We start from the raw sequence: 21,565 nt of genomic DNA, 5'->3' as shown, positions 1-21,565 counted from the left end.
CAGGAAGAAAGAAACCGCTTAGACAGAAGCCTATAATGGTGCACAAGTCAAAATTCATTCTACGTGAACTGAGAAAAGTACAAGAAATGGCTTTAAAACAATAAAAATAAAGAAACCTAGAAAATACCCGGTGTTTATTTTCTTTTCCACGTTCATACAGTTTCGGAGCCACCAGGTGGCGATGTTGCAGACCGGCTGTCAGAGCCTCAGGGTGCAGGAGGAGTGTGAGGATGAAGTATTAAAAGGAGCCCTGCAGAGCGCTGGTGTCTGAGTCCCTGGCTCAAAAGCAGTGCAATGAAGAAGAGCTGCTTAAAGCTGGGGAGATGTTTCCTCCAAAGCTCATTCTGAAACAGCAGGGAGCTATAAAGGCGTTTTCTTGGAATCAGAGCAGTTTAACCTCACCAGCCAGACCACCACTGAAAGGAAAGACATTTTTAGAGAGCCAGAGTTCACATGAGGTCTCCAAATCAAAAGACAAAACCCAAGCTAACCAGTCAAAGCAACATAAAAGGAAAAAAAGAAAAAGCTCTCCAGAGCTTCACCTCATCCCTTTGCCTGGTTCTTTCTTTCCATTGACTGGCTCACCTTGTTGCCCCGCGCTACAACCCATCAGCCCAGCCTGTCACCCTGCTAGCAACACACACACACACTAGCATCTCAGGAAGCAAAGGTGGCAGAATTACCAATAACCACACTGGCCAACCAAAGAAAGCTTCCATTGATTTCCTCTGTTGTAAATTGATCCAAATAATTTCTGCCGCTTCAGGGGCTCATTAACTCACTAATTTGAAATAATCTGAGCACAAGCCCAGTTAAAGTTTTCTCTTGCCCTGTGTCCAGATTCATTTAGCTCAATTACTTACAGCACAGTGCTAAGAAAGCCAAACCCTGGTGTACAATAGCCACCTGATTTTCCTCTCCTCCTTGGGCACGCTTCTTATTCACAGCCCTGGTTACAGTCTAAACTTAATGTCAGAAAAAGAGTTTAAGGATAAGGGATGGTAAAGAAAGGATGGGGAGGGTACAAATATACCCTAAATACAAGGCAGGAGGCACCTAAAATTCAATCTCTGGTTTTAGTTTGAGGTTAGATGGGTAGGTAAAATCCACACTGTCTCTCCAGTTGCATGTAACTCTAAAATCTGTGCAGAATGTATGTAGCATCTCTTTGGAGACCCTAAATAGCACATAACGACAGAAGGGTCAAGGAAGAAGAAAAAATTTGAAGTACCAACAAACTGACAGGAAGTTTCACATCTTTTCCTCCTCTCTGCCTCATTGTGGATACACAGTAGCATAAAACCAGGAACCGGCACTGACTTTGAATAGAGAACACTTTGGGAGAAATAGAAAAAGAAATAAAACCATCCTCATTCACAGAAGACATAACTCACTACGTAGAAAAATCACAGAAACGTACAAAAGTGCTCCTAGAGAAGTGCATTTAGCAGAGTCAACACACAAGTTTAATTGTGTTTCTATACAGCGGCAATGAACAATTTGAAACAAATTTAAAGGAAACACTGGATAAAATTGCTGCTTTAAAACCCATAAAATAGTTAAATATAAATCCAATGAAACCTCTACTGCATCTCTATGCTGAAGATGAGAGTACAGTGATAATAGAAATCAGAGAAAAGCTAAGTAAATAGACAATGTGCCATACAGTGTTCTGGGATTGGAAGATTTAATACAGTAAGTGTATTAATTATCAAACTGATCCACAGGTAGCACAATTCAACAGCAAAAAGCAAACAACTTAATTTAAAACTGGGCTGAAAAATTTGAACAGACATTTGACCTAAGAAGAGGTTTTACAATAATAAATGATAAATACAAGTAAAAGTGATCAATGTCACTAGTTATGAGGAAAACATAAATTAAAACCATGGGAGATACCCTTAAGTACCCATTAGATTGGCTACAATTAAACATTGTGGTAATGCTAAGTGCTGAGAAGGACACAGGACAGCTAGAAATCTCATACATCTCTAGCAGGAATACAAAATAATATAGCCAGCTATCTGTCAGTTTTATAAAGCTAAACATATAATTACCATGTGACTCAGAAATCCTATTATTGGATATTTGCCTTAGAGATATGAAGAACTGTATTCACACAAAAACCTATACCTAAAATGTTTGTCAGCTGTGTTTATAATTCCCCAAACAGGAAGCAACCCAAGTGTCTTTCAATGCATGAATGGAAACGGTGACACTGTTGTACAATAAGATGCTAGTCAACAATAAAAAGGAACAGACTCTTGTTACACACAAATTGGATGAATCTCAGAAGTGTTATGGGGAGTGAAAGAAGCTAGTCTCAAAAGTTTATATAGTGCATAGTTCCACTTATATAACATTCTTGGAAAGACAAATCTGTATCAATAGAGGACTATGAATGTTTGAAAAAAGTTAGGGCCAGGGGTAACACAAAGGAGGAGGGCAGGGAATTTGGGGGGAGATTTAATAGTTCTGCACCCTATGGCTATCCAGATTCATAGCAGTGGGAATATTCATGGAAATATGCACTCCAAAGAGATTCAGTTTTACTATATGTTAATTTAAATTTAAAAAATTTAAAACTCAATCTTTGCTGATATTTGATTGATAAGTCGAAAGGAAAACATGTTTTGTCCTGTGGGGGAAAACTGCAAAGAAAATGAACTGTGTACACACTTAGCGGACAGACCCTTCACACACATTGTCTCAGTCCATACAATTCTTCAGTTGGGTGTCTTCTAATTCTCAGTTTCAAGGTGAGAGGTGTGCATTCAGAATGGTGAACTAAAATGTTCAAGATTGCGTAGCTAGTGAATGTTTGAAAAGGCACTTGCCTGCTTTTCAAAGATTGTATGCCTGCCAGCTGACCAATACTTCCTCACACTTCTTTAAAGAGGATATAATAATGCTATTTAGAAACAAGACATTCTAATCACTTTTTAAACTATGTTTGCAACAGAAACTTTAACTATTTATTAAATAAGCCCCAGTAAAACTTCAACTTTTAAATATGTTATTAGCAATGGATTGGTTTTACTATATAGTTCTAAAAAGTCCTTCTTTAAATGCTGTAATTCAGATGTCAATCTGCTCATGATTGACCTTACCTTTGCTTAGTATTCACAGATAGGACTTGCACTTGATGACACGCATTTCAGAGATGAAAGGATCCATTTCAGAGCTTGCACTGTCTCAAAGCTGAAGCCTGACTCAGGCCCTAATTAAATAAGGCACTGCTATTTAAACCCTGTGATTTAAGAACAAGCTGTCACAGTAGTTCAGTCCTTTAAAGTAAAACCCTACTGCACTCATGGTGTGCAGAGTGACGGTACTCATGTCTGTGCTTGGAACTTACAGGCCCTGCTCAGATGGGACTCTTCTCATTGTCTCTTCCAAGGGAAAGAAATTGCACACGTCGGATTCCTACCATCACCTCGTCAGACATATTTTATACCCCCCGCAAATACACTGACCCTGAAGTTACTACCTTCAGCATTTTCTACAGTAGCAATGTTCATTTTCCTACTCATCATGTTCACCGGGCCCTGGGTCTGGCATCCCATGTACAGAAGTGGAAGTATCGAAGGAGAGAAGGCATCCAACTCCTGGCAAGGAAATCCCACAGATGCCCCTATGGTTTTCAAAGGGTGAAGCACATCTAATTCACCTGCAAGACAAAAAGACCAAGAACAAGAACAGGACAAGCGGTGGAGCCCTGACATAGGTTTCTAGGCGGGGGGATTGGTTACATCATACAAATTGGTCCCTACTTACAATCTGAGTAGAAAACTTACCACGGGTGCATGGAGATGAACTTCCAAGTGTAACTAAGAATATACTTAAGGTTCTTCCCTTTACAGTTCTCCTTGATTTTAAATTTGTCTGAACAAGGGAGACTCTACTGCAAGTGACTCTCCTAAGCCCCAAAGGTAAGTCTCAGGCTGAGCAGCTCATTCCTTGCCTTTTACATGGAGACACAGAAAAGGCTTTTTAATATAAATTACCTGTTCTTCCTATACTTGTTCCAGTCAAAGGCAAGGACCCTCCTGCCTGAACTGCTAATAGCATCATAAGCTGGTCTTCCTATCTCTAATTTCTCTTCCCAACCAAAATGACAGAGATATGTATCTAAACCCAAACCTGTTTATTCTATCCCATGATTTAAAATTTTCAGTGGAGTGGACTGAGGCCATATCTTACCAGGATATTCAAGGTCCTTCAAACTCAAAACTCAGTCTACCTTCCCATGTCATCCCTCACTGTTTCCTCTGTCGTCTCATGATTCAGCAAACCTATTATCTTTCATTCATTGTCTTGCCTATGCTGTTATTTCTGCTAACAAGCATCTTTCTTCAATCCAGCACTGCTTGGTTTGCAAGGCCTGACTCAAATACAATCCTGTGTCCCTTTACTTTGGAGGTATATTTGGAGAAATGTCACTAAGTATTTTTTGTTGTATCTGTGGCAGGAATCCAAGTAAAAATAAACCTATGCTCACCAGACCAGCCCTATCATTGCCCAGCCTGGTCTGTAAGTTGCTGGGACAGATCTGACAACCTCCAAGTAAAAACTGTCACCATTTTCTCTTCCATTTACCACACACACAGTGCCAATGGCAATAAGCACTAGTAATAGTGACAGTTTTAATATTGTAATCACATTAGTTGTACATTTATCACAAACATAGTCACTGTACTAGGTGTTTTGTGCAAGTTACATCAGAGGCCATAGAAACTCAAATATACTGTCTGTGTATGAGAAAACAGGGCCTTTAGATTTCTTACTAGTGAACACACAAATAACAGGAGATTCGAGAGAGGCAGTGTCATGTGCAGGAAGAGTAGTTTCCATGGGAAAGTCTGGTGTGTGGTTATATGGCATAAGCTAATAACTCCCAGATCAGTGCCATGGTTTCCAAAGACATAAAATGAGGGGGTTTTCAAAAAACACTGTGCATATAAATCACTAAGAGATGTTGCAAAAGAGGCAAGTCATACGAAGTTCTCTGGATTACAGTGTCATAAGTCTTCCCCACATCAAGAGCTAGGAACAAGGGCGTGTCTCTGTTTCATCACCCCAAAAGCCAGTGGGTTAAGACAGAAAGATCTGTCCCCATGCAATGCGCCCCCCCAAAGAGCCACTGTACAGAAAAGAAGAAGGAGTGTGCTTGCCATGGAACTTGCACTGATTCCAGTGATTTCCAATGACACAATCCCTGCATGAAAAACCGCAACCTATTTCAAAATCTTACTTAATTCTGACATCCTCCTTTTCCTCCCTGCCTCCCACCCACACTGCCACAGAACTCAATTTCTTTGAAAACAAAATAGCTGTGAGATAAATGGGAGCTCAGAGCAGGGGTAGGGGTCGGGCACTGTGGAAATGTGAGTAGCTCAAGTCCGTTTTTCCCCCTTCAGATCTTACCCTGCTCTAACATTTTTAGATTATATTCATTAAAGAAGGAAAGAAATTCTGAGCTCTACCCCTCTTTCAATTCCCAAAGCAGTGGCTTTCTGGAAAGCACCTCTCTAGGTTGCCTGGTAATTCCAACTTTAACAGAACTTAGGGACCTGAACAAAAAAATAACAACAGCAACAAAACCGGAATAAAGAATACGCTTGAATCATAAAATCAGTCATGCCAGTTTAGGCATTAATTAGAAGCCACTTAATCTCTAATCTAAGGAATAGTATAGCATATCTTGTTTTAATATGTCTGAGCTCTGACTGACATTTCATTTGTTCACGAAGATTTTTTTTTCATTTTTGCTCTTTTCTGTCACGAGATGTTGGCAAATCTGTATGTAATCAACTTTTTCATTCTGTCTGGCATGGACTATTAGATGTTAAGACAGGAGATGTGCAGTGCCTCTGTCATGGATTTGAATATACAGCATATGGATATTCCACAGTAAAACAGAACATTTTAATGAGACACCTCAGCCCCCACATGTGACCTGTTTGAATAGTATTCAAACTGTGTCTAATTTCTCCAGTGTTCTCTGCTGGTATTTGCAAAGGAGAGGAATTAAGCAACAGCAAATTGTCTTTCTGAGTCTGCAAATGTCATTCCCATGTGTGGTGCCTCCACTTCTCCCCCACACCATGGTGATGGAAATGACCTACCTTATTTAATCAGTGTTTATAACACTTGATTAGCCCCTCAGGCCAAAGCAACCAGGTTTAGCTAAGAATGGAAAGTTCTCTACACGGGCTCTTACCTCCCTGCTCAGGAGAGAGACTCATGTGCTCCAGAGCAGCTGACAATGGCAAAGTGACTTTTCCTCCCCCAGCCTGAGTGGATGGAAAATACAGGGCTCTGGGAGGAAGCTAAGAACAAGCCATAGTTCAGCTGGGCTCCAGGAGAGTATAAAAGGGAAAATGGGCCAAACAACATAATGTATATTTTTAACTCATAAATAGGCCAGCAAAATTTTATTCAGTCTTTATAAAGTGCTCTCGTAAAAATCTAGCCACTAATAGCTTCCTTTACCTGGCGATTGCTACATTTCTTAATGTACTTTATTTTACTCTATAAGGAACATAATAGAAGGCATTGTTGGCAATGACTCTACAATCAAAAGGAATTAAATTATATAAGTAATTACTCTGATTGCTTACATTATTATAGCTATCTAATGCTAATCATCTAAGTAGTTAAGGACATGTTTTAAGCACTAGTTTGTCCTTTGCCCCAATAGAAATTATCTGGGTAAATTCTGCTGTTCTCTTAAACATTTTTTTTTTTTGTGTATAGATAAAGAGAGTATTCAGCTCTCTCTCATGGAAATCAATTATTAAATATTTCTATCATCTAAATTCTATGAAGCTGAATTATAAATTACAACTTTTGCCTTTAGAAATTTATAAATCAAAAATTCATTCATTTTTTTTCAAAATCATACTTATTGAGGAAGCCTGAACTATTTCCCAAGCCTTGTGCTATAAATCGGGCATTCAAGAGTGACCAAACCGAACAGCGCTTTCCTCACATAGTTATGAACTATAGGGAAAGGCAAATCTCAGACAACCTACAAGTAAACTGTAATTACTAACAGTACTAATACCAGTTCTATGAGACTTTAAGATAGAGGCTCTTAACCCAATTAATGAAAGTAAAGTATGGACTGAAAATGGAGGAAGCCCATAGGAAATGATGTAGAGAGAAGATGGCAAAGAACAGAATGTTCAAAGGACTTTACAGAAAGTGAAGATTTTAGAAAGAAAATGTCTAGTCACTTTCCTCAATACCACAATCCAACACACCTCACTCAGAGTTTAAGGGAGGAGAGGCTAATTTTGGTTCATGATTTCAGTCCATGTCATTGGATGCAAGGCAGGAATCACATGATAGAAAGGTCTGGGCAGAGAGGAAAGCAGCTCACATCATGGTGGCCAGGAAGCAGAGAACAGTGAGAGGAGCAAAGGAAGGAGAACACCTTTGTACATTGTGCCCCTATGACCTGCTTTGTCTTGGTTACTTTTCTCTTTGCTGAGGCAAAACACTCTGCACTCACTGGTTAAAGGAGTTAAGGTTTATTTCAGCTCACACTCTGTATAGGTTTCAGTTCATAGTCAGCTGGCTCCAAGGCAGGGTGACATGGCAGACAGGAAGCAGGAAGCAGGAAGCAGGAAGCAGCAGCAGCAGCAGCAAGTCTCTGTCTTTCCACTTTATCCCATCCCGGCTACAAGATTTTAGGGTGGTGCCACCCCCTCTCAGGGTGGGGCCTCTGTGTTCAGTGAATCCATTCAGCCACACCCAGAACTATGTTAATTCCAATCAAGAGATTAATTTAGTGACACACACCCTTAACCCTAGTATCACACACCCTAAATCCAGCCAGCTCCAAAAAGCCCCACCTATGAATGCAAGAGGTTAGGGAAACATCTAGACATGAGGCAAAACACACCTCTAACCAGGACTTGCCTAATAGCAAATCAGCTATGAACTCATCTGTGGACTAATCCACCAATGAGTACAGTTGTCCCAGGATCTAATTGCCTCCCAAACGGATGAGGCTTTTCAGGAATATCCCAAATGTAAATCTTAACAAGGAAGTCATAAGTACTTAAATTACTAAATTTCAGTATTTGGCAACTGGCATAGCAAAAACAAAATCATGAAAGTACCAAAGTGTAAAACATGTTATCTTCTTGTTATTGCTTTTCTTTTAATTTATGTACATATGATCATTTTATATTTGAAAGTCAAAGATATGTCCTGACATATTTTAAAATTAAATTTATTCAGAGAGGGATCTTAAATGAATAGGAACAGTATTTGTATAAAAATTAATTCAAACTGAACTGCAGATGTAAATGTTACAGATAAAATTTTTAAAAAATAAAATAGGAAAATATCTTCATGACCTTAAACTAGGAAAGAGTTCTTGGTCTTGACAACAAAAGCAAAATTTGTAAAAGGAAAACCTGGTAAATTGAACCTCATTAAAATTAAAACTTATTCTCCAAAAACCCATGTGAAAATGTAAAAAGACAATCTAGATATTGGGGAAAATATTTGCAATCATATATCCAACAAAGGAATAAAACTTAGAATATATAAAGAATTCTCAAAACTCAATACTAAAAAAGTAGAATTATAAAATTGACAAAAGATACAAAACCACATTTCATTAAAGAGTACAAGCAGGTTGCAAATAAACCCATGCAAAGATGATCTAGCTGTCAGGACAAGATAAATTAAAACCACAATGAGATGCTACTACATACCTATCAGGATGGCTAAAATAAAAAGCATGTAAACATAAAGAGCAGGCAAAGTTGTGAAGAAGTAGGATGATTTATGGATTGCTGGTAACAGTGTAAAATAGTCCAGGCATTCTAGAAAACAGATTGGTAGTTTCTTATGAAGTTAAACATACAATTGCTATATGACCCAGCAATTACTTTCTTGAACATTTATGCCATAGAAATGAAAGCATTTTGACATGCAACCTGAACATGACTGTTTATACTGGCTTTACTCAAAACAAGCGACAACTAAAAATAGCCAATGTCCTTCAATGGATGGTTGGTTAGACAAACTATGACATATACCCACCATGGACTATTGTTCCATGAAATGCAATAATGATGCATACAATAACTTAGGGGAATGCCTAGCAAACTATGTGGGAAGAAAATAAATCCAACCACCAAATGTTACCTATGATATAATTCCATCTATACAGCATTTCTTTTTTTTTTTTTTTTTTTTTCCGGTCCTGGGAATCGAACTCACAACCTTGTACTTGCCAGGCAGGCTCTGTGCCACTGAGCTAAATCCCCAGTCCCAAAATACAGCATTTTGAACTATAATTTTAGACATGGAAGGCAGACTTAAATTAAATGGAAGACAACTTAAATGGAAGGTTGCTTAAATTAGGTACATGATTGGTTATCAAAAAAGACCACTGGAAGATTTTTTGTTGATAGAAGAGTTTTGTATTTTGACTGTTGTTGCAGATTGCATGTTTATGTCCCTCCAAAACTCGTATGTTGAAAATCTTACCTCTCAGTGTGGTATTTGAAAGTAAAGCATTTAAGAAATAATTAAGTTTAGATGAGGTCTTGAGGGTGAGATTAGTGACTTCATAAGAAATGTGAGTGATGAGAGCTTTTTCTCTCTCTACTATGTAAGGACACAGCAAAAAGATGGCTATTCTACAAATCAAGAAAATGATTATCATCAGACACTTAGTCTACTGGCACCTGGATCATGGACTTCTTGCTTTCAGAATGTGAGATGAGGGACCTGGGATACAGTTCGGTGGCACAGCACATAGTTAGCCAGCCTGAGGTCCTGAGTTCAACTTCCAGTACCAAAAAAAAAAAAAAAAAAAAAAGAATGTGACATGAGAAATAAATGATAGTTAAAAGTATCCAGCTTGTGGCTGGTTGTGTTGCTAGATACATGAATCTATGCATATGTCAAAATTCGGTAAAATTAAACTGGGCTTAACGCTACACACTTGTAATTTCAGCACTTAGGAGGCTGAGGAAGGAGGATCACCATAAGTTCAAGGTCAACCTGGGCTATATGGTGAGTTCAAGGCCAGGCTGAACTACATAGTGAGATTCTACCTCAAAAATAAGCAAATAAATAAAAATAAAATTGTAAAGAATTAAACATACACAAATGAGTGCATGAAAAATAACAAATCTGAAATAAGATTGATGGATTGTAATTTGGCAGGATGTTCTAATTAGGAGAAAACGAATAATAGTTGGGTGGGATCCCTCTATATTATTTCTTACAACTATGAATCTGCATTTATATTAACACAAATTTCAAATAAAAATGCAGCTCTTAAAAAAGACACAACTTTCACTTTGGTCAAAAATAATAATAGAAGAGGAAAAGATACAAATGTAATTTTTATCTTCCTCTTAGTGCTGTATAGCATTAGCTCCAAACATCAAACAAATGCAGAAAAGATGACAAGTGCTCTGGGTGATGCTCTTGTTGAAACAACAAGGCACAAGTGGACTCCAGGAACCCTGGAAATCAGGGGACACTTGATCACAAGCTGAAACAGAATACGTTATTAGAATAGCAGCTATAAGTTGCAGATCTTCTCACAGGATCCTCTTTCACCCAAAAAAACATTTAGTCCTTCTGTGATATAATCAGTCTTCACAGATATTGACTATCTTTGTATTCCAAATAAATTTTCATTTCATTTTTTAATAAAGAAGAAAAGAAATAAAATAGTTCTCTGCTACATGAAATATTACTTTTTAACTTCAGGAAGACTTACATTATTGTGCTGCACTAACATATACTTATTTTGGGGAGTGGTTGTTCTATTCTGTTTTCTTTGCTTTTATATATTGTCTCTTTTTAAAATGTAAATGACATATTAGTAAATTATTTAGATTATTTCTTTTCTAGATGAACTCTTTTAGTATTCTGCTTGTCTCCATTTTCTCAAAACTACTCTTTCAGTAGCTATGTAAAAACTACAAAATGTTTCTGTGATGTACCAAAAATCTCATATGAATTAATTTTATCTATTCCTCAATAATATAAAGGCCTTGAAACATTTAATGTTCTTCTCTCTCCTGACTACTATGTTTTAGTATTTTATCATAAATGTCTGTGGCTTCACAAAGTAATATCTTATCAGATATTAGTATTCTGTGAAATAAATATTTTTAGATTGATTCTCACATTCACCCATATAACTATTCCTCATTCTTCCCAGCACTGACTTCCAGCCAAAACCAATACTGAGAATATCAAAGCATTTTAGACATAGTTAAAGAGAGAATGGGGGGCTGGGGATTTAGCTCAGCGGCAAAGCACCTGCCTGGCAAGCACAAGGTTGTGAGTTCGGTTCCCAGTACCTGAGAAAAACCAAAAAAAAAAAAAAAAAAAAAAAAAGAGAGAATGGGTAATCTAAAGCATAGATGTAAACAAAATATCAATACTTAAAAACCTTCAGGGGATCAAAAATAGAGAAAAGACGACAGTAGATATAATGATATGGTAGAACAATCTAATGTGCATGTAATCGGAGTTCTAAAGGAAAGGAATTTAAAGAGTAATACAAAAAATTTAGCTAAATCAATTCTGCTTTAAAACATATATTCATTGAATTTAATATCACTTATTGATTATTCAGTTCTAAAGCTTCAATTTATTTTTATATATCTCAGTCTGATCAGAATATCAGTCATACACTTCACTTCCTTCTACATAATTTTATTGTAAAGTTCATTACTTATTTTTTATTGTAAAGTTTATGGTAAATTTTGTGTCTGATAATTCGACTAACTGGATTCATTGTGTATTCCTCTCTCTTGAACATTGTTCTTCTTTGTTTTTAATTATGTCCTTGCACTCCTGGTTATAATTGTTAAACATTGTACATGAAAATTCATGTGGGTATTTGCATTATAGAATAATACTATCTTTCCTCAGAATATTTTCCTTTGATAAGTAACTAGAGAAGTACTAACCCCAAAATGTTTTAATCCAATTAAAGATTTATAACATTAAAATATAGGCAACAGTCCATGTCAGGACAGGTTCATTTAGGATTCATCCTAATACTAGCAGGTAGCTCACCAACACCACTCTACTTGTGGGTTACAAATGCCAATATTTATTCTCAGATCATTTGTGTGTACTGCAGCTCTACTGTCTATGGTTCCTCAATCCACAGATATTTCTATGACTAAAAGTTTACCTTTCTGAGTTTTCTTCTTAGGAATTTTTTACTTCATACTTCTTGGTTGCCTTGTTAATTCTCAATGCTTCAAACAAATTTTTCTCTAAGCCTTTCTAGTTTTTCTGCATTGACAGTGTTGCTTTCTAAATTATCTAGCCTGAATTAGTAAAAGTTAGCCTGAATTAGTGAAAGCCTCAGTTACCTTTTTATGTTGATATTTAAATAATTTCTTCACTTATTCCCAGTGATATCAATCCTTTTGTTCCAATTTCAAATGTTTATTCCCCTAAATTTTCCCCTGTGAAAGATAAAAATGGTTTATCTACAAATGTCTAAACAATATTTGTATTTCATTTCATTGGGACTTTTCTGTTTTAATAGTTTTGTCTGGCTCTCATTTTAACTGGAGTGTTTGAAATGGTTTGTCATATGGAATTATCCTCTAGTGCTCAGGGAAGCATTGAAAACTCCCCTTCTTTGGATCTGTGGCGATCTCTTGTTTGCCTCTCTTTTCTCATTTTACTTCTCTTTAATCTTCTCTTTTTCTTCCTATTGCACCTTCTCCTTCTTCTTCCTTCCTTTCTCCACTTGCACAGTGGTTGCATCTCCTTTATCTCTGTTAACACTCTCCTCAGTTTTTCATGCCTCATTTCCTATTAAGTGGATGTTGGGTCTTCATTATTATCTTCATTCTTTGCTTCCCATATTTTTATCTTTATTAGTTTCATAATAAATTCTGAGCAAGCTTCCTAATGTTATATTTTTTATCTTTTCTATTAAGTATATGTATATTTTAACAATTATACTGATGATACTCTCATAATTTTTAGGTTTTTTTCCCTATTTGTTCATTCCATTCCTATACTAGCCCATGCTTACTTTAGAAACGAAGGGTCTTCTTTTATCTGATAATATTGACTTTTGTAAATATTTCCATGTGGTGGTTTTGAAACACACCCACAAATTCTTTCATATTCTATAGTTTGAAAGATAGAGACCAACACCCACCCCTTAAGTGTAGAATGAATTTAATAAGTGATTTCTACAGAACAGAGTATGACAGAAGTTGTCAGCAATACAATGGTAAATTAAACAGTTTAAAACCTAAAGGAACCAGTGTATGTGGGCTCAAATCTCATCTACCTTCAACTATAAGTTGTGAAATAACTTACCTATAACCATACCTATGGACGTGCTCAATTTCAATACAAGTTTGAATATTCTAGAAAGATAATATGGCACTTTAATAGTGAGTTTAAATTCCACAAGCTATTAAGGTAGTTTTTACACAATCAAGTAAATCAAACATTTTTCTTTTCCAGCAAAGAAAGGTTTGTCATAAAGGCCACAGCAGAAAAAAGATACCATTCAATTAGCAAGAATAGGTAATTTCACATAGAACAGACAGATGGCTAGCTGAAATTGGAACAACCCAGACCTAACGATAAAAACACGCCAGTGAAGTGAAAGGGTCCATGTCCTAATCCATCTCAAGTCTTGTTGCCTAATGGGAATTTTTGCTAACTTAATGGTGTGAATTGTATGTATATTAATACACAATTTCCTTTTGGTATTTGCATTTGCCAGGAGCTAAGCACCAGAGCTACAACAGTAAACAGAAAAATAGGCATGGGTTCTATTTTGAAAATTATTTCTAGAGGGAGAAGGAAACATTAATCAAATAGTCACACAAATAATGATTTGACTAAGTCAGCATTTCCCAAACTTTTGAACACAAAATTTATTAAAAATTAATATATATCAATATAACTCCAACAAGAGATCACAAGATATAAGGTGTAAATGAATGAAAGTAGACAGCAAGAAACAATATCATAGATTTCTTAATTACTGTAAGAAGTGATAAAAATTTGATTCATGTGGATTTTTTATTATATGATACAAAATATCTGAATCAGAGAAAATATTTCATTAAAAAGAATAAACAAGATAATAAAATATCTCAATATATGTTAAAGAGCAAGACAAGATATATAAGATAGAGCAGCAAAGACAAAATAGAGCACATACATCAATATGATGGTTAGTTTGTAAATGCTGCGTATGCATCAAAGCACAAACTGAATGGCATTTATTCACGCATCAGGTGATCGATCATGCAACATCTTGACATACTTCATGGTAGCACTCCATTTCTTAAAAGGCAGACTACTGCAGAGTAAAGCAAACAAGCACATAAATGTTATGAATATTTTCGAACACACTTAAATGCTTTTTAAAGTAAATCTAGTCTAAGTATCACTTTCTTATTTCATGAACACTCTCCTTCTGCCCAGAATTTCTTACAACACTTATTTTAAGCAATGATGGGGAACATATTTTAACTCTTTATTGAATAATAACATAGAAAAACATTAATAAGAATGAACTTCAGGATCATTTTAGTTCAAAATCATAATTGTATGAAAGAGGATATTTAAGCCTTTTAGAAAATTGTAATTCTTTAGAGATGAAAAGTATCCTAAAGGATATTTAATTAGCCCTTCCACTTAAATCATGATAATGCTAAAATTCCTATCTGGCCACAAGTAGTTCCTGCCTTGAAATTTTCCCTTATACATGAATTACTGCATTTATTTTTCAGTAAATAGTAATGTACTACTTTTGTTATGCTACAGCATGTGGAGATACCAAACTTCAGAAGATAAAGCCTTGTAAATGCCCAAACAGTTTAAAATTTAAAAATGCATCCTACAATTAACAATGAAATAAAGGTAATGCTTGGCATGTGCCTAAGAAGAGGAAATATAAAATATGAAATTTCAACCAATTTTTTTAATGGGAATTGCACTCAGGACTTCGTGCTTGCCAGGCAGGCCCCATGCCTCTGAGGTATAATCCTGGCCCCTCCAGCTAAATTAAAAATGACAGATTCAGTATTTGATATCAGCAGTGTGAAAGATATATTACTTTTCCAAGTGCAATGACTAGCATACAGATGGCACTCATTCTAACTAAAACAGCCAGCACTAAAATAGACGTATAAGCAAATGACCATGGAGTATATCCAGATCTGCTTGATAGATTAGTTTGGATGAGACAGTACTTATGTTTTCGCTATTAAACTCTGTGACATCTTTTTAAAATAAAATAATACATATATCCAACAACCCCAAATATTTTCTTGCACCCACTTGTAAAATTTGTACTGCCCTCACTTGTTCCCACTAACCCTACACAATTATTGATCAGTGTTCAGACACCAGTATTAGATTATGTTTTCTAAAATTATATATATATGGAATCTGATAGTGTGTAATCTCATTTTGCCTGGATTCTTTCACTCAACATGTTTATTTTTATATTTGTCTATGTAATTTCACATATCAGTAGTTCATTCATTTTTTTTTTATTGCTGAGTAGTATTCACTAATACAATACATTACCAGTTATTTAGCTATTCCCCTACTGAAAAACGTGGGTTATTTTCTAGTCCTAGGCAATTATCAGTAAGGCTGCTACAGACATTTGTATTCTATTCTGTGTTTGGGTATGTCTCTATTTTTTGGCATAACTGTGAAACACTAGGCTGAATTATAGGTGTATATGTATCCTTTTAGATAAAGTGCCATTCTTTTTGCCAGAGTATTTGTGTTATTTTCTTGTTAGTGAAGTATTATTGTTCATTTTATATCCTTGGCAATATTTGATAAGAGCAGTCTTAAATTTGAGATGTTCAAATAGCTGTGAAACAATATCTAAATTTTTATTTTTTATTATTTGTTTATATCTGCAGCGCAATAATTACATTCATTGTGGGAAGTTTGTACATATACATATAGCAGGTGTGGAACCTTTAAAAGATGGGGCTTAGTGCGAGGCAATGAGGTTATTGGAGGGGATGCCTTCAGAAGGGACTATTCTTGAGAGACATCAATTTGTTCCCAAGAGAGTGGGTTGTTAAAAAAGCAAGTCTGGATCTCACTCTCTGGAGAGCTCCCTGTCTCACCATGTGATCTTTCTCATTCACACTCACAAGCATTCCTGCTATGATGCCAGCATCACAATGTGATAAAACCGAGGGGGCCACACCAGAGGCCAAATTAATGGAGCCATGCAATCTTGGACTCTCAGCCTCAAAAACTGTGAAGTAAATATTTTTTCTTTAAGAGTATGAGGTCTCAAATGTTTTGAAATAGCAATGAGAAGTGGACTGATGTGCTTCTCCATATGTTATATGCCTCAGAACACATTCTTATTATAGTCAATTATTTAAAGTCAATTATTTTTAAAGAGACTTAAACAGTGAGAAAGATGGCTTTATATTTAACTTCATAATTGCCATTTGCAGAGTTCCTTTTATGCAGTTCTACTTTTTTGTACCTTGAAATTTCCTTTCTTTAACACTTATTATATTGTAGGTCTCCTGATGATAATTTCTCTCAGCTTTTATATATCAGAAAACATCTTTATTTCACTTTAATTTTTGAATGATAATGCCATAGAGTGAAGAATTCCAAAGTGGCAGGGATGTTTTTCTGGTTGTTTTTCTTTGCTTTTTTCTTTTTATGGTTTGTCCAGCATTTGTTTCCTTATTATCTGATATGGAAATTTTACTTTTTGAAAATAAATTTTTATTTTTATTTGTACCTGTTTACAATACATGATTACATTCCTCATAGGAAGTTGGTGTATGAGTTTGGTTAGTAATTCTAGGAAGCTTTTTGGGAAAGATATTTTGGTTTTCTATGTTGAGGATCATGTCACCTATAAAGAGGGATAATTTGATTTCTTCTTTTCCTATATGTATTCTTTTAATTTCTTTATCTTGCCTGATTGCTCTGTCTAATGTTGCAAGTACTACACTGAACAGGAGTTATGATAGTGTATGTTCTTGTTTTGTTCCTGATTTTAGAGGGAAATCTTTCAGTTTTTCTCCATTTAATATAGAGTAAGTGGGAGGTTTATCATAAATGACTTTTATCGGATTGAGATAAGGTCCTTGTATGCCTATCATCTTCAGTATTTTAATTATGAATTAATGTTGGATTTGTTAGAAGCTTTTTCTGTATATATTGAGATAATCATGTGATTTTGGTCCATTTTTCTTTTTATATAACGTAATGCACTTATTGACTTGTATATGTTGAACAATCCTTGTATCCCTGGATTGAAACCTACTTGGTCATGATATACTATCTTTTTGATTATTTGTTGCATTCTGTTTGTTAGATTCTGTTTATTGTTGAGATTTTGTGTGTATGTTCATTAAAATACTGGCTTCTAGTTCTCTTTTTTTTTTATTGGATCACTATTTGGCTTTGCAATCAGTGTAATGCTAGCTTTCATTTTCAGGAATGGTTTTAAGAATATTCCTTCCCTTTAAACTCAACAGTGAATCCATTGCATTCCAAGATTTTACTAGTTGTTAGGGTTTTTGTTACTGCTTCAAATTCTTTTCATGTTACTGAGTTACTCAGGTTTTTATATCTTCTTAATTCAATTTTGGTAATTTATATGTATTAGGAATCTATGCATATCTTCTAGTTTCTCTAGTTTTTGGAATACAGGTTTTCAAAGTTGTCACTAATGATCTTCTCAATTTCGGCAGTGCCCATTGTAATTTTGACTTTTTCATTTCTGATTGCATTGAATTGGGCCTTCCTCTCCTTTTGTAGTAAGATTAAGTAAGAGTTTGTTATTTTGTTTACCCTTTTGAAGAAGCAGCTCTTTTGTTTTTATATCTTCTTGGCTCAGTTTTGATAATTCATATGTATATAGGAATCTATTCAGATCTTCTAGATGCTCCAACTTTTAGAGTACAGGTTATCAAAGCAGTCACTAATAATCCTCTACAGTTCAGCAGTATTCATTGTGATTTCACCCTTTTCATTTCTAATTGTATTGAATTAGTTTGTGTGTGTGTGTGTGTGAGATTGGCTAGGAGTTTTTCGGTTTTGATTATTCTTTTGAAGAACCAGCTTTTTGATTCACTGAATCTTTGTATCCATTAGTCTCAATTTTATTAACTTCTTTTCTGGTCTTTGTAACTCCCTCCTTTTATCTTTGAATTTAGAAAGTTCTTATTTTCTTGGATCCTTAAAATCCATCATTAGGTTGTTTATTTGGACTTGCTGCTCTTGTTGTTGTTGTTGTTTTGTTTGTTTGTTGGTGCCAGGAATTGAACTCAGGACCCTGAGCTTGACAGGCAGGCACTTGTGCCACTGAGCTATATCCCCAGCCCTGGACTTGCTGTTTTTGTGATGTGGGCATTCACAGCTGTAAGCTTCACTCTTAGGACAGGTTTCACTGTGTCATTTAGATTCTGGTATGTTCTACTGGCATCATCATTTAATTCTAAGAGCTGTCCAATTTCTTCTTTGATTGCATTTTCTGTGACCCATTGATTACTCAAGAGTGTATTGATTAATTTCCATGAATTTGCATACCTAATATGGTTGCTTTTGTCACTGATTTTGAATTTGGTTGCACTATAATCTGTTAATATGCGAGGGGTAATTTTGATTATTTTGCATTTACTTAAGCACACTTTATTGGTTAGTGTGGGATTTAGTTTGGAGAAAAGTCCCATGTCCTGCTGAGAAAGTCCCATGTGCTAATGGGTAGAACACTGCAGAAATCAAGTCAATTTACTGAAAGGTTTAGTTCAACTTTGATATTCCTCTGTTGATTTTTTGTGTCTGACTGATATTTCCATTTGTGACAGTGGTGTATTGAGATCCCCCACTACAATTGTATTAATGTTTATCTGATCTTTCATGACCAGGAGTGTTCATTTTATAATTGTGCTGGTGTTCAATACACATATGTTTATTATTGTTATCTCTTCCTTTTGGATTCTTGCTTTAACCAATACCTGATGCCAATCTTTGCCTGTTCTGATCAGTTTTGGTTTCAAATCATCTTATCTTTAAAATAGGACAGCTATGGCTGTTTGGCTTTGGGTTCTTATTGCACAGAATATTGTTTTCCACCCTTTGATTTTCAGTATTTAAATTTTATTTAGATTAAATGTTTCTTTTATATAGTATAGCATTCAGTATTTTTTTCTTGTTCCATTTGGTCAACTTGTGTATACTGATTGGGAATTGAGTCTATTCACATTGGGAATCAGTACTGAAAAGTTTTGGGTTATTTTTGTCATTGCATTATTTTCCTGTCCTTTTCTGCTCATCCTGCTTGTATATGGATTGTATTAGAATTTTGGCACTGTTGGTTTCATTGTTTTCTCCTAGGATATCCTTGAGAAGGTTTTGGAGCATTGGTTGATGGTCAGAAATTTCTTAGGTCATTCTTTGTCAATGAAATACCTTACGATAGTTTTGCAGGATAATCGATCTGGGTAAGAAGTTGTTTTCTCTTAGGGTTTGAGATATTTCACTTATGTTTCTACTGTTTTTTATGTTTTTTGAGGTTTTTCAGGTTAATTATAGTGGAACAGCTTTGTTGCTAGTATGGAGACTTCTTGAGTTACTGTCTGCTTTTTGATTATGTACTCTGGACATGACTAACTACAGGTCTTTGCTTTTGTCCCAAGATCCAAACACTTCCAATAACTTGGGAAGGGAGGATCAGTATAATTGGCCCAGCACCTAGTTCTCTGGGAATGGATGGTAGTATTGTTAAAGATCGAAAAATAATCCAAACATTGTCATGCAGTGAAAAACCAATGAATAGGAACAACACTGTCACCCTGGCAATACCAACAAAATTGGCAATAAAAATAGCATCAAAGACAAACTAGATATTGACATAGCAATAACTCTTTTCTAGAGTTATGTACCACCCATAACTATAGAAAAGAGGCCTATAATTATAGAATAAGATAAACCAAATATTGACATACAGTAAATATCTATTAAGTGCAACAACTCTATGTCCACTAACAATAGAAAATAATTCAAAAGTAATATCACAGAGATAACTGTAGCTTAAAGATAAATGAGGTGAGGAACAGGAGAATGAAAACTGTAAAATTTGAAAAATTAAATAATAGAAGGTAAAAAGGAAGTTAGAAGTGAGAGAAAGAATCCTTTGAAAGAGTAAAAGGAAATTAATTGAAGTACATAAAAGTAACAAAAAAGAAAAGGCAAAAGAAAACAGAATAAAAAGAATAAAACCCCAAAAACCAATGAAAAAAGAAAAAAAGTCCAAAACATTCCTCTGTATATTTGAGTAAGTGGTTCTTTCCAGGGTTTGCAGTTTTATAATCCATTGAATCATGGTTTTCTTGGTCTAGCTTTATGCTCTTTGTTTTTGTGACATGTCCCTCTTGCTCCAGGACACCTCTATCCATACACTCCAGGCTGTGGCAACTGTTCAAAGCAAGGTGTGTCCTTGTTCACATTGGTGGGCAGGCAAAGAAATCAGACCACTAGTTCCTGTGGTAGATGTAGGCAGCAAGGGAGAAGTTCTAGCAGTCTGCTGGACTTAATGCCATCAATTTCATATCTAGCTCCCTCTGAAAACCACACACACCAGGGTTTGACTTCTCATCGTGGAGAGTAGTGCTCTACATCCTTCCCAGCCTGAGTTTAAACTTCTCAGGAGGTCTATGTCTAAATTGCATCCTCTACCCAAGTGTCTCTTGTGGTCATTTCCTACTCAGCTACTGTGGGCAGATACCACTGGAAACCCTAAAGTGAAGTTCTCCTGTGGCTCACTCTTAACCAATTAACCAGTTCCCAAAATGGCTCTTAATTTAACCTTCTTCAGTATGTTAGTTGCTGCACCAGATTTCTTGACCAGCCCTACCTTGCCATGCAGAAAGAGTCACTTCAGGGTAAATCCTCATGCTGATTTTGTAACTTACAATAGTCACAGGTTTCTCCTAGGGCTGGCACTGCTGGCCAGTCGCTGGTCCCTCCCTGGAGCTGTCCAACCTTTAGACTTACCTTGAGCTTTTCAGATTGCTTCGTTCTCTTCTCTGTGTTGTGAGCTTTTTCTCCAGCTTCTCTGTATTTCCCAGTTTCCCTGGCAACTCCCTTCCAATCCCTAAAGAGCTACTTCTTTTTTCTGTGTGTGTGTGTGTGTGTTGGATAAGTTTTGTTTTTCCAGGTCTCTTGATTCCAGGTCCGGAAGAGGCTGTGTTTTGCTGCTAACCAGTGGTCTGCCAGTTTTTCTTCCTCTCTTTGTGTGTGTGTGTGTGTGGTACAGGTATTGAACTCAAGGTCTTTGCATTGAGGGGTAGTCCCAGTCCTTTGAGACTGGGTCCTGCTAAGTTGTTAACTTTCCCAGGGTCAAACTGCTAAGTTGTTAACGTTCCTGGGGTCAAACTTGTGATTCCTCTGCCTAAGCCTCCTAGAGTGCCTACAGATATGTGCCACTATACTCAGCTTACTTTTGTTTCTCATACTTTAGAGATATTGTTCCACTGTCAGTCTTGAAATATTTCATCTGAAA

The sequence above is a fragment of the Chinchilla lanigera genome, unplaced genomic scaffold, assembly GCF_000276665.1.
Source record: "Chinchilla lanigera isolate Chin_1 unplaced genomic scaffold, ChiLan1.0 scaffold00011, whole genome shotgun sequence".
NCBI lineage: Eukaryota > Metazoa > Chordata > Mammalia > Rodentia > Chinchillidae > Chinchilla > Chinchilla lanigera.
Note: the sequence above shows the minus strand (reverse complement) of the source record.